This window comes from Podarcis tiliguerta (genome assembly GCF_965153285.1).
Source record: "Podarcis tiliguerta genome assembly, chromosome: 3".
Lineage (NCBI taxonomy): Eukaryota > Metazoa > Chordata > Lepidosauria > Squamata > Lacertidae > Podarcis > Podarcis tiliguerta.
The window spans coordinates 47,074,851-47,095,327 of NC_139536.1; the positions used below are offsets into that span (position 1 = coordinate 47,074,851).

At 43.1% G+C, this 20,477-nt stretch overlaps 2 long non-coding RNA genes across 2 annotated transcripts; one reads left to right on the forward strand and one right to left on the reverse strand.

Moving 5' to 3' along the window:
• Positions 1–1,108: 1,108 nt before the first annotated feature.
• LOC310674707 lies at positions 1,109–20,436 on the reverse strand. The gene is made up of 5 exons (XR_014509721.1): positions 19,611–20,436; positions 17,353–17,379; positions 12,271–17,216; positions 3,343–3,461; positions 1,109–1,978 (listed from the first exon to the last, which is right to left on the reverse strand). It is a non-coding gene; the product is annotated as an uncharacterized lncRNA (long non-coding RNA).
• Positions 4,010–5,118, forward strand: LOC310675115. The gene is made up of 2 exons (XR_014509959.1): positions 4,010–4,473; positions 4,796–5,118. It is a non-coding gene; the product is annotated as an uncharacterized lncRNA (long non-coding RNA).
• Positions 20,437–20,477: the final 41 nt, after the last annotated feature.

Sequence of the window (20,477 nt, forward strand, 5' to 3'; positions counted from 1 at the left end):
CTGAAATGCTAAGCCAAACTATGGCTTAGTGCAAGTGAGCAACTGTGCAGGTTCTCAGCTGCATGCTAGAATAACACAGACGTGAGTAGTAGCATTCTTAGTGGTAGACCTGTCTGTAAGAGTTGTGCATCACTGTGGGTGTTTAATGTACACTTGACGGCTGGCAACTGAGTGCATGAACTCAGCCTACTGGAAAGCCCAAAGTGATGTGAGGTAACACAGAAGATCTCTCTGTAGAACTTAGTTGTCAAATATAAAGTGTATATATGTATAAAGGTAAAGGACCCCTGGACTGTTAAGTCCAGTCAAATGCGACTATGGGGTTGTGGTGCTCATCTCGCTTTTGGGCCAAGGGAGCCGGCATTTGTCCACAGACAGTTTTCTGGATCATGTGGCCAGCATGACTAAACTGCTTCTGGCTCAACGGAACACCGTGATGGAAACCAGAGTATGCAGAAACACCATTTACCTTCCTGTGGTACCTATTTATCTACTTGCGCTGGCATGCTTTCAAACTGCTAGGTTGGCAGGAGCTGGGACAGAGCAATGGGAGCTCACCCTGTCACACGGATTCAAACTGCTGACCTTCTGATCGGCAAGCCCAAGAGGCTCAGTGGTTTAGACCATAGCACCACCTGCATCTACACATGTGTAGGAATAAGCAAACAACTGTGAAGCAGTCCTAAATCTCACTGACTTCAACAGAACTTTCTTTCAGATAAGGGTTGGTTGGTGATGACTGCAGCATAATGTGATGACTTGCATGGGTCAGTGGGGGCATCATAAACCTTTCCTGTATTCTTTACTCCAACATCTTTTTTCTTTCTTTGCAGATAAATAAAAGCTATTTTTAAAAAAGAGAGAAAAAGGAATCCTTTATTAATGCCGGCTCCTTTGTTCTTCCTCTGTAGCTCCCAAGGCTCCCAAGGCTAAGTTAGGCCATTGCTCTGACCTAGCAAGGCTTTGTGGATCTGAAAGCACATATGATCATTGTATGCCCAAAGAATGGAGACAGAGCTGGCAGACTTACACAGCAGCAATGGCATATTTATTTATTTAATCAAATTCAATAATAGAAGCAACAACGGTATAAAAGCAAACAAAATAACAGCAGACTGTTATCAAATCGACGCAGCCTAATGTACTATCAGATTAATAAAGCTTTAGAGCAAAATTTTATTGAATCAAGCATAACATGACCTATATTGGAAGCTGAAGGAATTATGGTGATTATATTGAGATTATGGCAGAAAGCAGCTTGGCTGCATTATTAAAACTGGAATGAAGCAGCTTTAGCTACAAAATGCAATACTAAGTAGCCAAGGACAGAAGCAAATTATACTAAAGAAAAGGGAAGGAGGGCTTTTTCCTCCCACTGCATGCTGCCTCTTCTGCCAACAATCCCCATTTAACTGTTGATGAGAGTATGGAAAAACAGTGAGATGCTCTAGTCCAGGCATCCCCAACCTTCAGCCCTCCAGATGTTTTGGACAACAATGCCCATCACCCCTGACCACTGGTCCTGTTAGCTAGGGATCATGGGAGTTGTAGGCCAGAACATCTGGAGGGCCGCAGGTTGGGGATGCCTACTCCAGCTGGTCTTTTTCAGGAACATAGGAAGACACCTTATACTGAGCCAGACTCTTGGTCCATCAACTGCAGTACTGTCTACACTGATTGGCAGCTGCACTCCAGGGGTTCAAGCAGGAACCTTTCCTCACCCCTACCTGAAGATGCCAGGGACTGGACCAAAGACCACCTGGATGCAAAGCAAATGCTCTCTTGTGAGATGCAGCCCTTCCCACATACAAGGAATAAGTACAGGGCTACTTTGGGGAGAGGGATGATTTTTTTCCTGATCTAGTGGAAATTAAATATGTGACAGCAGAAGAAGAATCAATATAGTTATTAAGATGAATGGGATAGAAACTTTCTGGGAGATGACGGTCCATGGCCACATCCTGTCCTCTTTTAATCCCTGTAGGAAGCGAACAGAAGTGGGAAGTGTTTGTGCTGGCACCCTCCTTCCTTCAAGCTCATTTCAAGGGGCTGGGCACAAGGTTGGCCCAGCTGAGCAGAAGGACGAGGTGGGCACCTTCTCTGCTCCAAGTGCAAACGCCTGCCAGGTATTCTAGATCAGCTGAGAACATTTTTGCATTTACCACCCATGTGTCAAGTTAGCTTAACTGCTGCTATTTCTAACAAGACAAACAACCATATCAATAATAATCTTAATAAGTCTGATGTGGAAGCTTCCATCCTCTTACTCCCAAGGGTCTCCAGAGCACCAGGGACTCTTCTACCTTCAGAAAACACCCGGTGAACTCTTCTGAGATCTGCTTATTTAAGCAGCCTTGCTTCCCTGTTAATTTCTCTGTCATCTGGAGTGCAAGCAGCCTCTTCCTTCCTCCAGTTAACTTTCCCCTACTTGCCACTAGAGTGGTTGGCAACAGAACTGCTGCTTTTTCCTTCCTCCTACATTGTGTGCCAAGTCACTGTGACAAGGTTTTCCCATGGCCTACCCTGATGTTTGGAAAGATGGAGGGCACAAGGAGAAGGGGACGACAGAGGACGAGATGGTTGGACAGTGTTCTCGAAGCTACCAGCATGAGTTTGACCAAACTGTGGGAGGCAGTGGAAGACAGAAGTGCCTGGCGTGCTCTGGTCCATGGGGTCACGAAGAGTCGGACACGACTAAATGACTAAACAACAACAACAAGCTCTTTACTCGTCTTTTGTTTCTTACTATTTCTCCTTCCTTGGTCCTTCTCTGCCAGCCACCACACCTTTATCCTCTGATTGGCTGAGTATCTCCCCTTCTCTGGTGAGGCCACCCTGCCCAGTTTGCTTTGATCACTTCCAGAGATCACCTCCAGAGATGCTGCTGCCCCAGATTTTATTGTTTTGTTAATTTAATTGCACTCCTTGCTCATATTATGTGCTGTAGCCCACTCTGGCATCTATATACATGAAGGCATGGGTCATAAATGTAAATAGGAAGGAACGAAGGAAGGAACAAAGGAAGGAAGATGATAGATAGATAGATGATAGAGATAGATAGATGATAGATAGATAGATAGATAGATAGATAGATAGATAGATAGATGATAGATAGATAGATGATAGATAGATAGATAGATGATAGGTAGATGATAGATTGATGATAGATGATATAGAGATGATAGATATGATAGATAGAGATGATAGAGTTTGCTATGGGGCACTCATAGGAAGCCAAGAGAGGCAGATTATTCAGACCTGTTAATCAGACCAAAGACTGTCCAGTTTGTTACTTTTCTTTTCTCACCAGTTACCAATAAATAGTTCAATAAACTGTCCTACCTTCAACAACTGCCTGTGTGTCTTCCTTGGGGAACTTTGCTCAGCACTGTTCACGCTTCTGCTGTCATGCAAAGTGGAATGGAAAAATCTTCTCTCTTGAGCATGATGCAACCCACAAGCTGATGGAGACAATGGAAACTAAATAATAGGCAATTAACTATAAGGGGGGGGGCACACCACACCCAGTCCAGTTCTCAAGGAAGGTATGTAATAAATAATAATAATAAAAATTTTTTATTTATACCCTGCCCTTCCCGGTTCAGAAAACCGGGCTCAGGGCGGCTAACAAAAATTTAAAACACCTAATTGTAATACAACATAGAAGCAGCAGTCACTCGCATCTACCTGCAAGTGGTGAAACCTTGAATAATATGCCTGCCATGGGGGCTGCTTCACACATCACCCTTGAAAAATTCCCAGACATAGTCTACAAATAAATAAAACAGTGTGCATTCTTCTACTAATGTGATGTTGCTGCAGATGTGCCATGCAGTAGCTGCTATTATGTGTCGTCATCATCATACACTTAAAACCCAGCTCTTGATTTCTGTCTCTTGGGCACATTCTAGTGTCACCAAGAATTGGAATGTAGAACAGGGCCAGCCCTAACAATAGGCAAGATGAGGTGACTGCCTCAGACAGCAGGTGCTGGCAGGGAGTAGAGTGGCACAACAACCCTATGAGGTAGATTACGTTGAGAGGAAATGACTGGTGCCAGGTCTTAGTCCAACACCGTAACCACTACAACACTCTGGCTCTCAATATTGTACTTGCTACCTGGAAGAACAGGTTTATTTGGGTTGTTATTTCTGCTTGCAGCTGGCCAAATGGATCAAGTGGCCTAACGGCTGTTGAAAATACAAGGAAACAATAGGATTTAAATATAAATGTATTGCGGGCTTATAAGTGCTCTGTCTCCAACCAACCACACCCTTTCTGCTCGGTGGCAGGAAAACATTGTGGCAAATGAAGCATGAGATGAGATACGGTATGTCTTCTCACAGTAGGAAAATAATAGCATAAAATCTGCTGCATTGATGGGCTGACTGAATCATTGCCACACCCAGGGGTCAGAGACAGAGAGAGAGATAAAATATTGTATCCTGATCTGATGCCAAGCAAGTAAGAATGGTAAGTTGGTTTATATCATAAACATGAGAAATTACTTTAGCTTTTATGAGCTGAATAAATTCTTTTGAAGACGTCCTATCCAGCGCCTTGAAGATGCAAAATTGTTCCCTTCCCCTTTATATATTATAACGACAGGCTGGATAGGGACAATGTTGTAAGCTGTTTTCCTCCAGATAGGACTCAAATCAAATTTTCCTTTGAACATTTTCCTTTGTCAACGCAAGAAATCAGTTTTGAAAATCCCTTCAATTTAAAAAGTGTTTTGGTAAGTTTTTGATCTTTTAGGAGCAGGTGACGCTTTTTTATGAATTCTTTCCAGCAGCAGATGGCATGATGGGGCAGCGGTACTTCCCAGTCACGTTGCTGCTGCTGCTTACAGGGAGATCGAAGGAGAGCAGTGAAGTCCTGGTGAGGCTGATGCAGTGCGAACGCACCACTTTAGTCAATCGGGTGTTTCTGCCTGTGCTTTTGCACCGTCCAGAGGTCAAGTGAGAACAGGCCCCTCCACGAACAACAACAACAACAACAACAATTCATTATTTATGCCCCGCCCATCTGGAGGGGCTTCCCCAGCCACTCTGGGCGGCTTCCAACAAAATATTTAAATATAGTAATGCATCAAACATTAAACGTTTCCCTAAACAACGCTGCCTTCAGATGTCTTCTAAAAGTCTGGTAGTTGTTGCTCTCTTTGACATCTGGTGGGAGGGCATTCCACAGGGCGGGTGCCACTACCGAGAAGGCCCTCTGCCTGGTTCCCTGTAACTTGGCTTCTCGCAGTGAGGGAACCGCCAGAAGGCCCTCAGCGCTGGACCTCAGTCTCTGGGTTGAACAATGGGGGTGGAGACGCTCCTTCAGATATACTTCAGATGTATCCTTCAGGCTTTGAAGGTCAGCACCAACACTTTGAATTGTGCTTGGAAACACCTCTGCTACTGGTTCATTCTGTGGCATGGCTCTGTAATGTTTAAAGACCACTAGTGGTACATGTGGCAGGACAGAACTTGAGTGCTCCATTCCAGCACCAGCTTCACTGCTGCTTACCTAGATGGGAATTGGGAGGAGAGTTGGTGGAACTGCTGGATTGGCACAGGGGTGGACCTTGTCCCTGCCCACCCCTGAAGAGGTCAACAGCAGCTACAGTGGGTATATGCCACACCACACCCACAACAATGTGGGTGAAACTAACTACACAAAACGTTAGCATGAAATTATTAGTGATTTCAGCTGTATCTGGGTGTGTGTGAGGAAGAACTGCAGGTCCACTCCCAGGGACCAAACTCTCCAGCATGTCATCTTCTCATATTTCTGAGCCATCCATGAGATGGAAGTCAAAGTTCTGAAGCAGAGGGACTCTTCCAGTCTCAAAGGATCCCCATGCAATATCGCACCCTGATTTTCCCCAGGTTCCACACACAGGGAGTCTCCATGAGTTCTAGCTGCTCTCTGCACCAGAAGGTGACCCTCCATTGTACTGTGGAGAGTGCATGAACTTATGGTCTGTGTGTGGTTTGGGAGCTGCACAGCAAGGGAAAAAACAATGCTGTCCAGGGTTGTAAAGACTGCACAGAGAATAATTGGGTGCACTCTTCCCACCTTCAATCAAATCTATGCTGTCAAGTGCCATAAGAAAGCTGCAGAGATAGCGCAGGATAGTATGCACCCCAGAAATGATGTCTTTCAGCTTCTGCCTTCTGGAAGAAGGTATAGGGTTATAAAGACCAGGACTCGCTGCCTGAGAAACAGCTTCTACGCAAATGCAATTCTGGTTCTAAACACAGCATAAGGAGTCTCTATAGTATATTGTATTTTAAAATGGGGTTTGAGTTTTTAGGTGGGTTTGCATGTTTTATGTAGATTTTCAATTTCATTGCTCTGTATGGGACAATGACAATAAAGATATTGTATATCGTATATCCAACTCATAGAGGGATGAGGATGAGGATGAAATATGAGAAGATGACACAGTGAAAGCAGCAGGGGTTGGCACCACACACACGGCTTTCTTTCACATCATCACATGCAAAAACCGATTTCCCAAACAGGGCTTTTGCATTAGCCACACTCTGATCATTGCAAGCCTTTCAGTGTTAATTGCTATGCTGTGGGATGCACCACAGCTGAAGTGACACCCCCTGCAGAGGCAGACTTTGTACTCTCAAATTTTAGCAGCACCCTGTGCAATGCTAAAATTTGGCGTCCCCTGCAGCATGGACCCCAGTACCACCACACCCATTGCACCACCATAAAACCGCCTTTGGTCCCATACTATCACATTTTAGAAGATACTTGCATCACTGGGAAGCTCAAAGCCCCCTGGATGTAAATAGCTTTGGATCTGGGCCTATATTTATTTGCAATCTGGAAGAACAGCTGGGCTTTGTTTTGTTCTTACTAGGAAAATAGATTAAGAGAGGACACATGTAAACAATCTGGACCATTTCTTCCTTGTTGTTTGCCAAATATGGTTGCTCACGTCCCATTTTTTTCCCAAACAATGAGAAATTTCAGTTCAGGCAGGGTCAGCGTGAGCTGGGTTGGGTTTCCTTTGGAAGAAAAAACACTGGAGAATGATGGCATTTTTAGAACCGCAGCTCTGTAGCGTTGGAAGAGACGCCAGGGGTCATCTAGTCCAACTCCCTGCAATGTATCCAAGACGGATGGCTATGAACCTTGAATGAAGGGGAGTCCACACCCTCCCTAGGGAGTCTGTTCTACTGTCAAACTGCTCTTACCATCAGACAGTTCCTCTTGGTGTTTAGTCGGAAGCTCCTTCCTTGCAACTTGAATCCAATTCCATAACATTGTGTAATCCAGTATGAAAAACCATATTACTGTGTACCCATATTGTACATTGCTACTGAGCATGGGCAGGAATAGTGTATGCTACAAAGTATCTAAAAAACCTAATAAAATTGTTCCCATTAAGTACTCACCAATGATCTGTCCAATCATGACATGACAGATTTGGAATTGGATCCTGGAGGGTTTCTTTTTAAAACTGATCTTGGATAACCTCCTCCCGTGGGCAGAAATGCAAAGCTTTGTGAGTTACTTAGTCACAACCTGTCTCCTTAGCTTCTAAATGTGAAAGGCGTGAGGTGGGGAGTCTAAAATATGGAAATCTCCATCCAGTGAGGTCAAGAGCAAGGGGGGGGGGGAAATATGGCGTGGAAGTGTGTGTGTGGGCATGCACATGTAGACAGACAGACAAAAGGTGTGTGTGTGTGTGTGTGTGTGTGTGTGTGTGTAGGCAGAGGCACAAAAACCATGTGGGGTTTTTCATATTCTTGTGCAAGATAGAAACAGTGGAATTTTTTTAACTAGCTTTGGTGATCAAATCATATATTCTATTCCACGCTGAAATGATGAGCTGATGCTGGTTTCAGAAGAACTATAAATAAAACTGAAGCACTTTAAATACACAACATCACATGGTTGTGACTGAGGCTGGCTATTATGTGTGTGCACGGAGGGAGGGGAACTGCTGGCATCAACTAAACTTGAGAAATATGAAAGAGGAAATGTGTGCTGTGTCAATGAGAACTATGCTCAGAACTGAAGGGTGACAGAGCTTCCAAATTTCCTCCCAAACAATCCACCATTCCCAAATTTATTTATTTTTTGTATGAATAAGAGTGTTGGCCTGGGAGATCTGGTCCCTAATCTCATTTTAGTCCTAGCCATTCTGCTGGATCTTCGCTGCTCTTCTCCTGGGTCCCTGCCAACCCCGGGCAGAAAGAGAGAAAACACACACATGTGTGCAAGCTGTTTTTCTGTGGGACTCTAGGTGAAAGTAAAACCCTGTAAAATTAAAATGGCTCTTCTTGAATTTGCATGATTTTACACGGGGCTCCCCCTTCCCAAACCACCATCAAATTTAAGCTGCACTGGTAGACTGCATAACAGAAATCATAAAGTCAGTGCTTGCTAGAATTTTTTTAAAAATCGTGGAAGGCACAGATTCTCATGGATCTTCCTGATTTATTTATTTTTTACATTGGATGACAACAAAACCACCGAATACAAGTGATTCTGGTTCTGAGGGGATCCTTTGTAAACTTATTAGGACTCTTAAGGACTCGTGCTTCAGGTTCATGTTTTTGTGCTGTGGCAATGCTGGAGAGAGAGAGAGATTTACAATTAAGGCAAGGAAGACAGATGTGATCTGTGATTTGATGCCAGTTGAGGAGAGATGGGAAGAGGGGTCTATGAAAAATATATGCAGTTTTGACAGGATTGATTGGCTGCTACTCATTTACATGTTCTCTCTCTCTCTCTCTTTCTCTCTTTCTCCTGTTGTATCCAACATTCTGTCCTCCCATCTGAGCCTTGAAAAGCAGATAAAGCTAAAAGAGGAAGCGAAAGACAGTGGAGCTCATCTTCTACCTTATGTGCTTTCTGAGGCTCATATTAGCAGTTCAGGTGCCAAAGGGAGCCTTGGACAGCACCTAAAACTAAAAGGAGAACCCGGAAATGATGCTGCTTTCTCAGCTTCCTTCCTCAGCTCTGTGTACTTCCATACCATCCAACATTTCTCCAATTAAAATAGTCTCGTCCCATCCCATAATCATAATTTTACTACAGTGGTACCTCGGGTTAAGTACTTAATTCATTCCAGAGGTCCGTTCTTAACCTGAAACTGTTCTTAACCTGAAGCACCACTTTAGCTAATGGGACCTCCTGCTGCTGCTGCGCAGCAGGAGCATGATTTCTGTTCTCATGCTGAAGCAAAGTTCTTAACCCAAGGTACTATTTCTGGATTAGCGGAGTCTGTAACCTGAAACGTATGTAACCTGAGGTACCACTGTATTTATACCCCACACATCTTACTGGGTTGCCCCAGCCACTCCTGGCAGCTTCCAACATATATAAAACATAATAAAATATTGGACATTAAAAAAAACAACTTCCCTGTACAGGATTGCCTTCAGACGGTTCAGGGGTTGGATAATTCCATATCCTCCAACATTTCTCAAATGAAAATAGGGACGTTCTAAGGAAAAGCGGGACATTCCAGGGTCAAAACAGAAACTGGGACAGATTCTCAAAATCAGGGATGTCCCTCATAAATAGAGACACTTGGAGGGTCTGTACAGTGGTACCTCAGGTTACAGACACTTCAGGTTACAGACTCCGCTAACCCAGAAATATTACCTCGGGTTAAGAACTTTGCTTCAGGTTGAGAACAGAAATCGGGCTCCGGTGGCATGGCAGCAATGGGAGGCCCAATTAGCTAAAGTGGTACCTCAGGTTAAGAACGGTTTCAGGTTAAGAAGGGACCTCCAGAACGAATTAAGTTCTTAACCTGAGGTAGCACTGTACTTCCCATAGGGAGGAAGTTAACTTCCTTCATCACCACCACAGGATGAGGGGGGCAGGGGTAGCTGAGAGGCTTTGTGGGTGCCTGAAGAAATCCTCCAGGGTGCCATTGTGCCCATGGGTGCCACACAGGCAATCCCAAGCTTAGTCTAATATGATCTCCACGTTCTTCTCATATTATTTCTTATCCCTTTGCTGTCATGTTCCTTGACAAATGATCTGAAGGTTGCCCAAATTACATTATGCATGATATGTCACTATATGCAAGAATTCTTGTTTTGTGTTGTTTATTCTGGGCTCAAAATTCTGAAGTCTCTTTTTTAAAAATAAAATAAAAAAGATCAAACTTAGGCTGCAAAAATGTTGTTTTATACTGCTCTTTGTTTTTATGTACTTTTCTTTTATTATCCTCACCCTGAGGCTCAAACTACATGCTAATCACAGTTTGGTGTAACTTTCCTCCAGAGATTTACACAAAATAATCTCACTCAGCTGGGAGTAGAGGTAGAGTGTGGAGAGATAAATAATAGGTTTTTTTTTTACTTTTACTACTAATGCTACTGTGATTATCTATTTATTCTTAAAATGCCTTATACCAAGACAAACCTCAAGGTAACTTACAGAAAATAAGCATACTGAATTCAAAACAGGAACAATGCAACATTAAAAAGCATCTTACCCCACAAATATTTATATCTCAAGACAACAGCTCATCTTGGTCTCGGCCCAGTATACCTGAAGGAGCATCTTCACCCCCATTGTTCAGCCCAGACACTGAGGTCCAGCTCTGATGGCCTTCTGGCAGTTCTCGCCCCATGAGAAGTGAGGTTACAGAGAACCATGCAGAGGTAGTGGCGCCCGGCCTGTGGAACACCCACTCATCAGATGTCAAGGAACTAAACAACTATCTGACTTTTAGAATAATAATTATTATTTTAGAAGACATCTGAAGGCAGCTCTGTTTAGGGAAGTTTTTAATGTTTGAAATTGTATTCTGTTTTTAATGCTCTGTCGAAATCCACCCAGAATGGCTGGGGAAACCCAGCCAGATGGGTGGGTTGAAATAAATAAATAAATAAATAAATAAATAAATAAATAAAGTTGTTGTTGTTGTTGTTGTTGTTGTTGTTGTTGTTGTTGTTATTACTGCTACTACTACTACTACAATGTTCAACAGAAAAAGTAATTTTAAAAACCCAACAGCTACATCAAATACTGTGAAATGCCTGGGAGTATGAAAAGATGTTAAGGTTGGTGCAAGATGGACTTGAAGGAAAAGAGACCACTGCCCAGAAGCCACTACCAAAAAGGCTCTGTATTTTGTCACCACCTTCCAATCATCTCTTGCGGGAGCATTCAGCTGCTTCACCCTTTCTTCTTTTCTACTTCAAAATCACCTTCTCCTTGATGCAGCTTTTCATATGATACGCAAAACCAATTTTACCCTCTTCAGGAATCAGTGGTTGTGCGAGTTCCTCCCGCCCTGGCTGAAGCATAGTCCAGATCCATATTTAATACTTCACAAAGTACGAGGCCTTTAATGCTTAGGTTCACTTGTTGCTCAGAGTGTATTTAAACAAACAGAAGGGTTTCCTTTTGAAGCAGCAAGGGGAAAAGGTGAACTGGCTTTTATATTTAATACGAGCATTGTTGTGCTTTTCTGTTCTCTTTATAAAATTTCTTTCATATTACTTGAGCTCTTGCTTCTGAAGCTGTTCATATCAGAGAAGGAACTGTTTTGCAAAAATCAATGTGCCACCCTCATTTTTTTTGGAAAAAAAATTGAAAGGCGGGGAAAGCAATCTTTTTGCTATGGTAAAATTAATCACTTTTTCAGGAAACCCAAAGTTGCCATGTGAAGCTGGCTTCCCTTGACTTCCCATAATCATTCCTATAATAATTGGCTTCCCTTTCGGGCTTTGAAGGATAGCTTTTCAATGCAACACTACATCACCGATGATTTATGCTTGTCTTTAATGTAAGGACACTGTAGGGGCAAATAATAGTTAAGCTTCTGTAGAGATAAAAATAGATACCACTTAATTGGGAGAACTTTTCTCAGCCACTTTATGAAAAATTAAGGAGACAATACTGAATCATTTTAATCAGTCACGCTTAAGGCGCTCATGTGCCAAACTGCCATGGCAACTCACAATAAATAGGTATGTGCATTAGCCCCTGGGTAACTGTAAACTACCCTAGATTTTAGAAAGAAAGAAAAAGAACATTCTGGTAGAAATGTCAGTGATGTGCAGCAGCAGTCTGGGGTTTTGTCAGCCATGGGCACATTGGCAGAGACATGCTGGAGCTAAGCATGCTTTTGCTAAGCAGACAGGACATCTTTTTGACTTCTCCAATGCCAGGCCCCAAGGCATCAGAGTCCTGGCTTTTTCTGTGCATTGTTGCACATGCATACACTTCTTGCAGCAGGATGATGCATGACATAAGATGCACCCGCTCTCTGGATAGACTTACATAAAATCTGCTGCTGTTGCTGCTGCATGGATGGATGGATGGAAGGGATGGGATGTCTGAATCATCCACACACCTGATGGGGCTCAAGCTCAGGGGGGAAGATAAAATGATGTACCACTGTTATGCCAAGCAAATAAAAATGTTATAAGTGAGTTTCTATCAAAAGCAAGAGAAACCACTTTAGCTTTTATGAGCTGAAAAATTCTACTGAAGTGCTTTGATCCAGTTCCGTGAAGAAGCATGTTGTGTATTTTTTCCTGTGCATCTTAACTAGTCTCTGGGAGAGGAGCTAATGCAAGGATTCAACCGGGTTTCTTTGCCCACTTGCCAGTTTCCGTCTTGATGGTCAGCACCGCTGTCTGAAGACGTATGTCAGGTTCAGACAACTGTGTCATATGAAATGAATTTCATACCAAATGAAGCTATTTTGGTAGCTCCACTCAGGAGAGTTCAGGAAAGCTGGCTTTTCTGGAGTGTTGCTGTTCCATTGCCTCGTAACGTTGTGGTTTTAATTTTTAAAAGAAATAGAATATTTTAATTAATCAATGTAATAAATATCCTTTGGTCATTTGAACACTGCCAGCTTGCATCTCCCCTGGAGATTCATGCCGCTATCTGCAGGTTCCGGCATGGATATCACACTCTCTATTCTTGGGCGTTCAGTTCCCACAATAAATAATCAATCGCACAGAGTAGGGAAGGCGCATCTGCTCCCACACTGTCTATGTGTCCAGGAAGTCTCTGTCTGAAAATGGGAGCCTTTTCCATGCACCCTGTGATTTAGAACCTTGTGCAATTAGAGCACTAGAGGGGAGTCTCTACACATGAAGAGTGCACCTGTTTTAGAGGTTGTGCCCTGACAATGGAGGAAAATATCACCTTTGCACAGAAGGCTAGTTCCTGCAGCCTCACACACCCCTCTCTATCCTCCATCTAGGCAAGCAAAGGTCACAATCAGAGTTCAAAGATACATCCCAACCTGGCAGGAACACTCAAGGAGGGGGCGAAGCAAGGTTGGTGTGGGCTGTGGCCTGAGAGTGTCAGGCACCAGACAGAGATGCCTGGAGGACCACATTGGGCCCTCAGTCCTGAGGGTTCCCATCCATGGGCCAAAGGAACAAGAGTCGCCAGCTGCTATTCAGCTGACAACACTGCCCTTTTTAAAAAAATGATCTCCCTTCTTCTTTGTAAGCCTGATGAGCATGAGACTCTTAATCTCAGGGTTGTGGGTTCAAGCCCCACATTGGGTCAAAGATTCCTTCATTGCAGGGGGTTGGACTAGATGGCCCTCACGGTCCCTTCCAACTCTACGATACTATGAAATTCTATAAAAGATAGTAAATAAATGAATGCTGTTTGGTAGCTTTCAAAGCTGTAGTTACAGAGAGGCAAAAGGCACCAAAGCCTGACATCACTTCCTTAACAGGTAAAAATTCATCCAAGTTCCCAAAAGAAATTACAAGGATTAAAAAAAAAAAAAATCTAATTCAAAATCAGTTTCTTAACTAATTTCCCAATATACACTGTCATACATATTCCTGCATTTGTTTTAGTGTCATATCATTTAAGCTACCAGAGAGGCCAGCAAAACTAGGTCAAAGCTCTCAAAAGTCAGGCTGTATATACATTTCCTTTTATGTCAGAATAAAAGATTCTGGAATAAATGTCTGGAATAAGGGGGGGAGAGAGAGGAAGAGAGGAAGAGAGATTATTATTAAAGCAATGATGGAATGGCCCTCTCCTTGGCCTTAGCGCAAGAAAAGCTAATCACATCTCTTAGGAGCTAAGGTATCTAGCATTCCTCAAAAGAGCAAATAAGAGAAGCTGGGGGGAACCAATTACAGCTAGCAAATTATTTTACAACTTCCATTCCACAATGGTTTTGAAGTGTCAAACCAGGACTTATTTTAAACGGGAGATTGACAGATTTTGCTGTTAGAATTGGTGGGGTGATTTAGGCTGCTTGACCCAAATCTACATTTCTTATTGAGGGTCCAAATAAAATGTTGACCCAAAGGCTTCATGTTTTCTTCAGAATGAGGAACAGTGGAGACTGGTGTCATTATGATATATGGTTTATTTACACATACATACAACCTGAGCCTGCAGCGGAGGGGTTCACAACATTAATACCCCAAGAGGCTCTTGCTTTTCCCATAGCCACAGCCTTGGATTCCAACAGAAATTAAGCATAGCTCTGGATTTCTGCCCAGCCTGCAGCCTGCCTTCCAGCTTCTAACTAACCATTCTCTTTCTACCAGAGAGTTCTGGGAAAGTCCACCCATTTGTTACCTAGCACGGAGCCATTTCCTTTGTTACCTTAATGGCCCATACTTAGAGGTTGCTTGGGAAATAGGAAAGCTCTTCTGTTCATAAAGCTGTAATTTCAAATTGTTTCAGTTTTTGCTTACTAGGGATCTGTAGCCTCCATAATCTTGTTCCTACACTTGACTACCTTGGGGGGGAAATCCTGTGTGTTGGTACTCACCAATATCCTATGTATGCTCATTTTTTCCTGTGCAAGGATAAATATTAACGATAGGATGAACTCCCATGTCCTGGTGAGCTGTGACAATCTCTCAGGCCCCTCCAGGGCTTGGGCTTCCCTGCTCTTCTGATCAGGTATGGCTCCTGCAAGGATGACTACTCATATCCCAGTATACTAAAAAATGTCCCTGACACATAGTAATTCCTATTTTACATCATGAACAAGTAGGTTTTTTTAAAGAGGCTTTGATAGAAAACCAAGCCGTCTTATGGTCCTCTAAGATGAGGGCTTAATATTGTTAATGTGCTGTACAAAAATTGCAAATGAGTCATTGGCCGTAGGGACTCCTGCCCCCTTTTTTTAACTTATCGGATTTCCCCAAAAAAGAGTAAATCCGAATAAAAAGGGCGGGGGGCGGGGAGAGAACTGACTGGCATTTTGATGCCAACAACATTGTGTGGATGCTGCAAAACATCTGACAATAAGCGTCTATCTGGAAGCACCTTCATAGCAGCAGCTGGATAACTGTCATTCATGTTGATTGACATTGCCAACATTCGGAATGGAATTGTGAGGCGTGAATTAATTTTCAGATTTCCATATTGACTGTTACACATTTACTGGAGTGCATATTCATGTTTCTTTAATTATAACAGTAAAAAAGGGACTTGGGAGCTCTTCCAGTAAACAGGACCTTGATCCCTACTGGTTATAGTAACCCACTGTGAAAGCTCTCTGCCGATGTTGTTCACAGCCCTTCTGCTACTATGACGGATGGTGGTAAAGCAGCTTGTCCGCCTTAATATATCAATTTCTCCAGCTCACAAGACTGAGCTGTATAGGAAATCAAACACAACACACACATCTTTAAAACCCAAGATTGGGCACCAACACCTGTATGGCTTAGAATGTAAAGCAAGTTTTTGTGCTTGTTCAAGCAGCACTCAGCAGGCCAGGTACCTCAAACCACAAGCTTTGTAGACTTTGTGTGAAGTTGTTCTTTAACATTCTCCTTTATCTCAATGATGTTCTCGCTAACTGCCATATGAAATATACAACTATGCAGTAAGGTGGGGAGTAATGTAAGTAGGCAGCAGCCAAATCCTTAAAAAAAAAAAAATAGCAGCACACATAAGAGGAGAAAAATCTTCTTACTGCCCTCTTCAGCAAGCCAAAGGACAATCACCAACTCAATTCAGGCACTAGTGTTTACTAGACATCTGGCTTTGTGCACAGATGCAAGTTTATATTCATTCTTCTAATCAGCCCAGCTGAATTTCGTCAGAAACCCGAGCTCATTTTGCCTTATGGATCTGACCTACTTTTGCACGAGCCGATTGTGACAGTGTAGTTGCAATAAATGTAGCTGCAGGTATCATATTGCTGCCTCTGTTCCTTTCTTACCAACGAAGATACCAGCAAAACTGATTTGTTATAAAGGCATTAGGTAGTGCTCAATGCTAGTCGTACTCAGAGTAGACTCACTAAAGTTAGGATTCATTCATTCATTCATTTCAATGGATCTACTCGGACTACTCTGACTTAGTTGACTACAACCCACTCTTTTTCTCCGATTACTTTATCGGTGAGAAGAGTCTATTCTTGACAAAAACTCCATGGGCTATCCCAGTTTCAAGATAACACTAGACAAAATGCCCTGATCCAGTTGGTTGAAAGTGATGCTTTCCATCCCATTGTTTCCAAAATAATTCAATTAAATCCAGTTGTCACCTGGATTCAAATATATTTGTTCCTGATGTTTCCACTTTGGGGGCAGGTGTTACAGATAACCCTAAATCTCTTCCACCTTTCTATGAATTTAAATTTGATACTATGGGGTTTGCAGGGTATGTGTGTATGTGCGTGCTGGCTGTGTGCTTATTTAGAGAGGTCAGACCTCAGTAATCCATGCCCAAGTCGGATCCAGGTGAAACTAGTAAAATGCTACCTTTGTAGGGCTACCTTTGAAGACAGTTTGGAAACTGGTACATAATGTTTCTGGTCATCTGTTATTGGGGCATTCTGCACCAATTTAATCGTTAAAGTTCTAAATGATTTGGGACTGAGTTATTTGAAGCACCACCTGCATATATATGAGCCTGGTTGTCTGGACAGTGAGATGTGCTTTGGAAGCCTCGCTCATGAGATCTCCAGTCAATTTGCTTTGGCTGATGACCACTAGAGACATGTGCATCATCCTAACACCAAAAATGGCATACACATACTTTCATAAATAAATAAGTGGGCCAGACATACCGGTACTTAATGACAAGTAAGAATGCTGGTCTCAATTTCCATTGAAAAGCAATGTCACTGAAATTAATGTGAATTACTGCCATGTAATGGTAGTTAGCTATCCAGTAAGTTCTGGATAAATAAATTTAATGACAAGGCTTTTCAGTATGTTCTGAATTTGAACCTGAAAACTACCGTACATAGGAGTGAGCAGCATACCTACCTATAAGTAAGAAAGGAATAAAAGTGAGATAAAAGATTTGCAACTGTTGAAAATCAAGTCAAAATCTGGGGTTTCAATTAAAACTATTTTTGACCAAGATGTCCTTCATTTCGGAAACAGCATTTCAACTATTTACCTGTTTTGTAGGTAACTGGCAGTACAACTGAAAATAATGGATAGAAGGGAAATCAGTCTCAAAATATTTTGAACCATAACAATTATGAAAAATGTGTCAGGGGTCAGAGGCCAGAGGCAAAAGATAATTATTTGCAGTCTTATTTAACTAATGTCTTTGGACTCAGAGCTTTTCCAAGATAGGGAATTAGTCTCAGGGAGCCTTCAAGAGAAGGGTAACTTTATCACATGGAGGTTGTTCTAAGACCAATTCTGGTCTTTAAAAACTAGTATTCTTCAGATTGTTTATCAATCTCTCCTCATTTTCACACTAATTTGGTAATGGTTCCGCAACCAGAAAATCATTTTTAATGACATTCAGATCTTCCACCTGTGGCCTTCCCAAGGGCTTACAGAAGGACAGGTATCTATTAATCCAGTGTCAACCAAGGACTGCAGATTAAGTACTTGGAAGGTCCCCTAAGAGGTAATTAAAAACACAATTTTCCCACAGTTTGAAGGGATTGTGTGAAAGAGATCTCTCCACAGAGTGCAGCTGAGCCAGCAGAAGACAGAATAAACAACTGTAATGCTCAGGGCATACAGGACTTGCCTGTAACGGAAAATCAGAAATAAAATGTGATTGGAAAAAATTATCAGTCCAGAGTATAAAATTAGTGAAAGAAGTATCTAATTCATTGTGTGGGACTAGATGCAAACACACCAAGTAACAAGGGGGCATAAAAGAATGGACATAGATTAAGTAGATACAGATTGGATATCCCATCTGCCAACCTTCCTGCGACACAACAAATGTGGCTGAAAGCACATTAATTGTGACAACACAGAACTAGGAGACAGAGTACCTGGGGCAATTCCTCATGGTTGGCAACCTTCAACATTTGGGGAAAATTTAATCCAACCATAAACTACTAGCATGTTACTTTATCTCCATCCTCCAATTTTATTTGCTTGGCTCAGTTCTGATGGCCCTTCAAACCATGGGAATGTGCCAGAGACTCACATCATCTTCTCCACTCTTGCACACTGATTGTCTCCTCCATTTTCTGGTTGATTTAACCATAGTTTGCTGTGATGTTTGAATCAGGCAGTTGGTTAGCTCTAATCTCCAAGCCACGGTCTTAAATCCTGATTTGGAGGTCAGTTTGTCCAATTTGGATGTATGTCGGGGACTGGCAGGATGCTGACAAGTGTGCATTGGGGGAAGGGGGCTGGAGTCTGACTCAGGAGAGGGGGACAGTGATTTGTGGGAACTGTACCAGCCAGGAGGCAAGAACCAGAGACGGGGAAGCTACAGAGTTGGAGGGTGGAGCACAGGATGCGCTGGAAGAAGAGGCAGGTCAGGCAAGTGATGGAGCTGGGTGCTTCCCCACTCTCTCCTGCACCACTGTTTCCCAGAACCAGGAGGGGATTGAAGAGGGATGAGCAGAGAAAGCTTCCATGCAGATGTAGTCTCCAGCTGTGAGTGCAGCCTGTTGTGGGGAGGTACATAAACTGGTGGAGGAGTGGCTCCCTGTTACTACTCCTTAAGAGTGTGGACCTGGGAACAGCTGCCTAGATGCTAGACTGGTGTGCATGGGTATTCGGAGCCATAGAAACTACTGTGTTATCTTTGACAATAAAGAGTTATCTGCCGTGTGCATTCCTTTGGCTGGGGAGCATCCTTGACTATGTACCACAAACTATGTTTAGAGGGAAACAAGAAATGCCAGTAAACAGCACACTGTCCAGAGGAAAAGAATGCACTTCAAATGTGCTTTAAAGGTATTGTGTGTACCTTTACTCGGTACATCACTCACAGTGTGATCCTATGCATCTTTACACAATAGCAACCCATACTGTTTTCAGTATGTTTCCTGCTTCCTCTGGACTTCAGTCAGAGTTCCAAGTGATACTGTTATGAATTTGGGGGACGAGCTTGTAGGCTGTATGACAAAACCCTTCTAACCCCAGCAAGTGTTGAAATATAAGCCAGGCTAGCTTCCTGCTTTGGGGCGATTGCCTGGTGATGGGCCATTAAGGGAAACAAAGGAAAGGGGCTCTGTGCAAGGTGGCAAATGGGTGGGATAGTTCAAAAGACAGAGGCAGAGTTAAGGGTAGAGTTTATGGTGATGTGAGCTAGAAGCAAAGCAGCAAGCTGAAGAGAGGGTCAGAGCAACACACTTCCCCATGGTCATGAAAATATATCTGAAATAAATTGCAATTTTCTGCCTTTTAATCAGCATGCCGCAATCTGCTACCTGAACTGCGTAACCTTACCTGGCCTACTTTGATCCTACATGTTCTTTCAGGTAGCATCTCTTCACAGGCCCAGCAGAAATCCATCTACAAAGATGCTCGCTATAAATCCCCACCCACCCACTTCTAGCAGCAATGATAATGATGACAGTACTTTTAATTGCTTGTCCCTCCATTTATAGCCGTATGGAATTTAGGGCTGTACTGTACTAGATTTACATTGTGAAGCAGTAATCTTGTCATGTTCCTTATTAAAACAACCCAACACTACCACACACACATATCCAAAATCTGCAAACTTTTACAAACATGGTACCCTGCACGAGTGTAGCCAAAAATTATTGAAAAGCATTACTCAATTAACTGAGTTTTGCTCCCCACCCCCCACCCCAACAAAAGCCTGCCCCTTTTGAAGTGGTGATTTTTACTCACGATCTCCCAACAACTTTTTTGGGGGGGCCCCTAACAAAAATCCTGGCTACGCTCATGGTACTCTATATTCTTTTTCTCCTATTCCCTGGCGGCGGAGGGCTGTTTCCCTAGTTTAGGACGTTCCGGGCACCCATGGCCATGCTTAATCTTTAATCCTTGCCGTATTTTTGTATACTAAAGCAAGTGGCTTCGCGTAGGGAAACTGTGAGGCAGGAAAGTCTCCCTGCGCAGCACCTGCCTCGCCTGCTTTCCCACCCTAGTCTGCAGCCGTGCGGCCCCGATGTTATTCCAAGACTCCCCTTCCACATAGGCTGGCGTCGATCTTGGGCCTGGAAAATAAATTCTGGGGCCGAGGGCAGACCCTTTTCCTCCCGGTATTCACTTCCAGGGCGAGAATGAGAAGACGGGACCCCCCGCCCCGGAGGCCTCGTGTGCGCCTGCAGTGAGGCCGTAGGC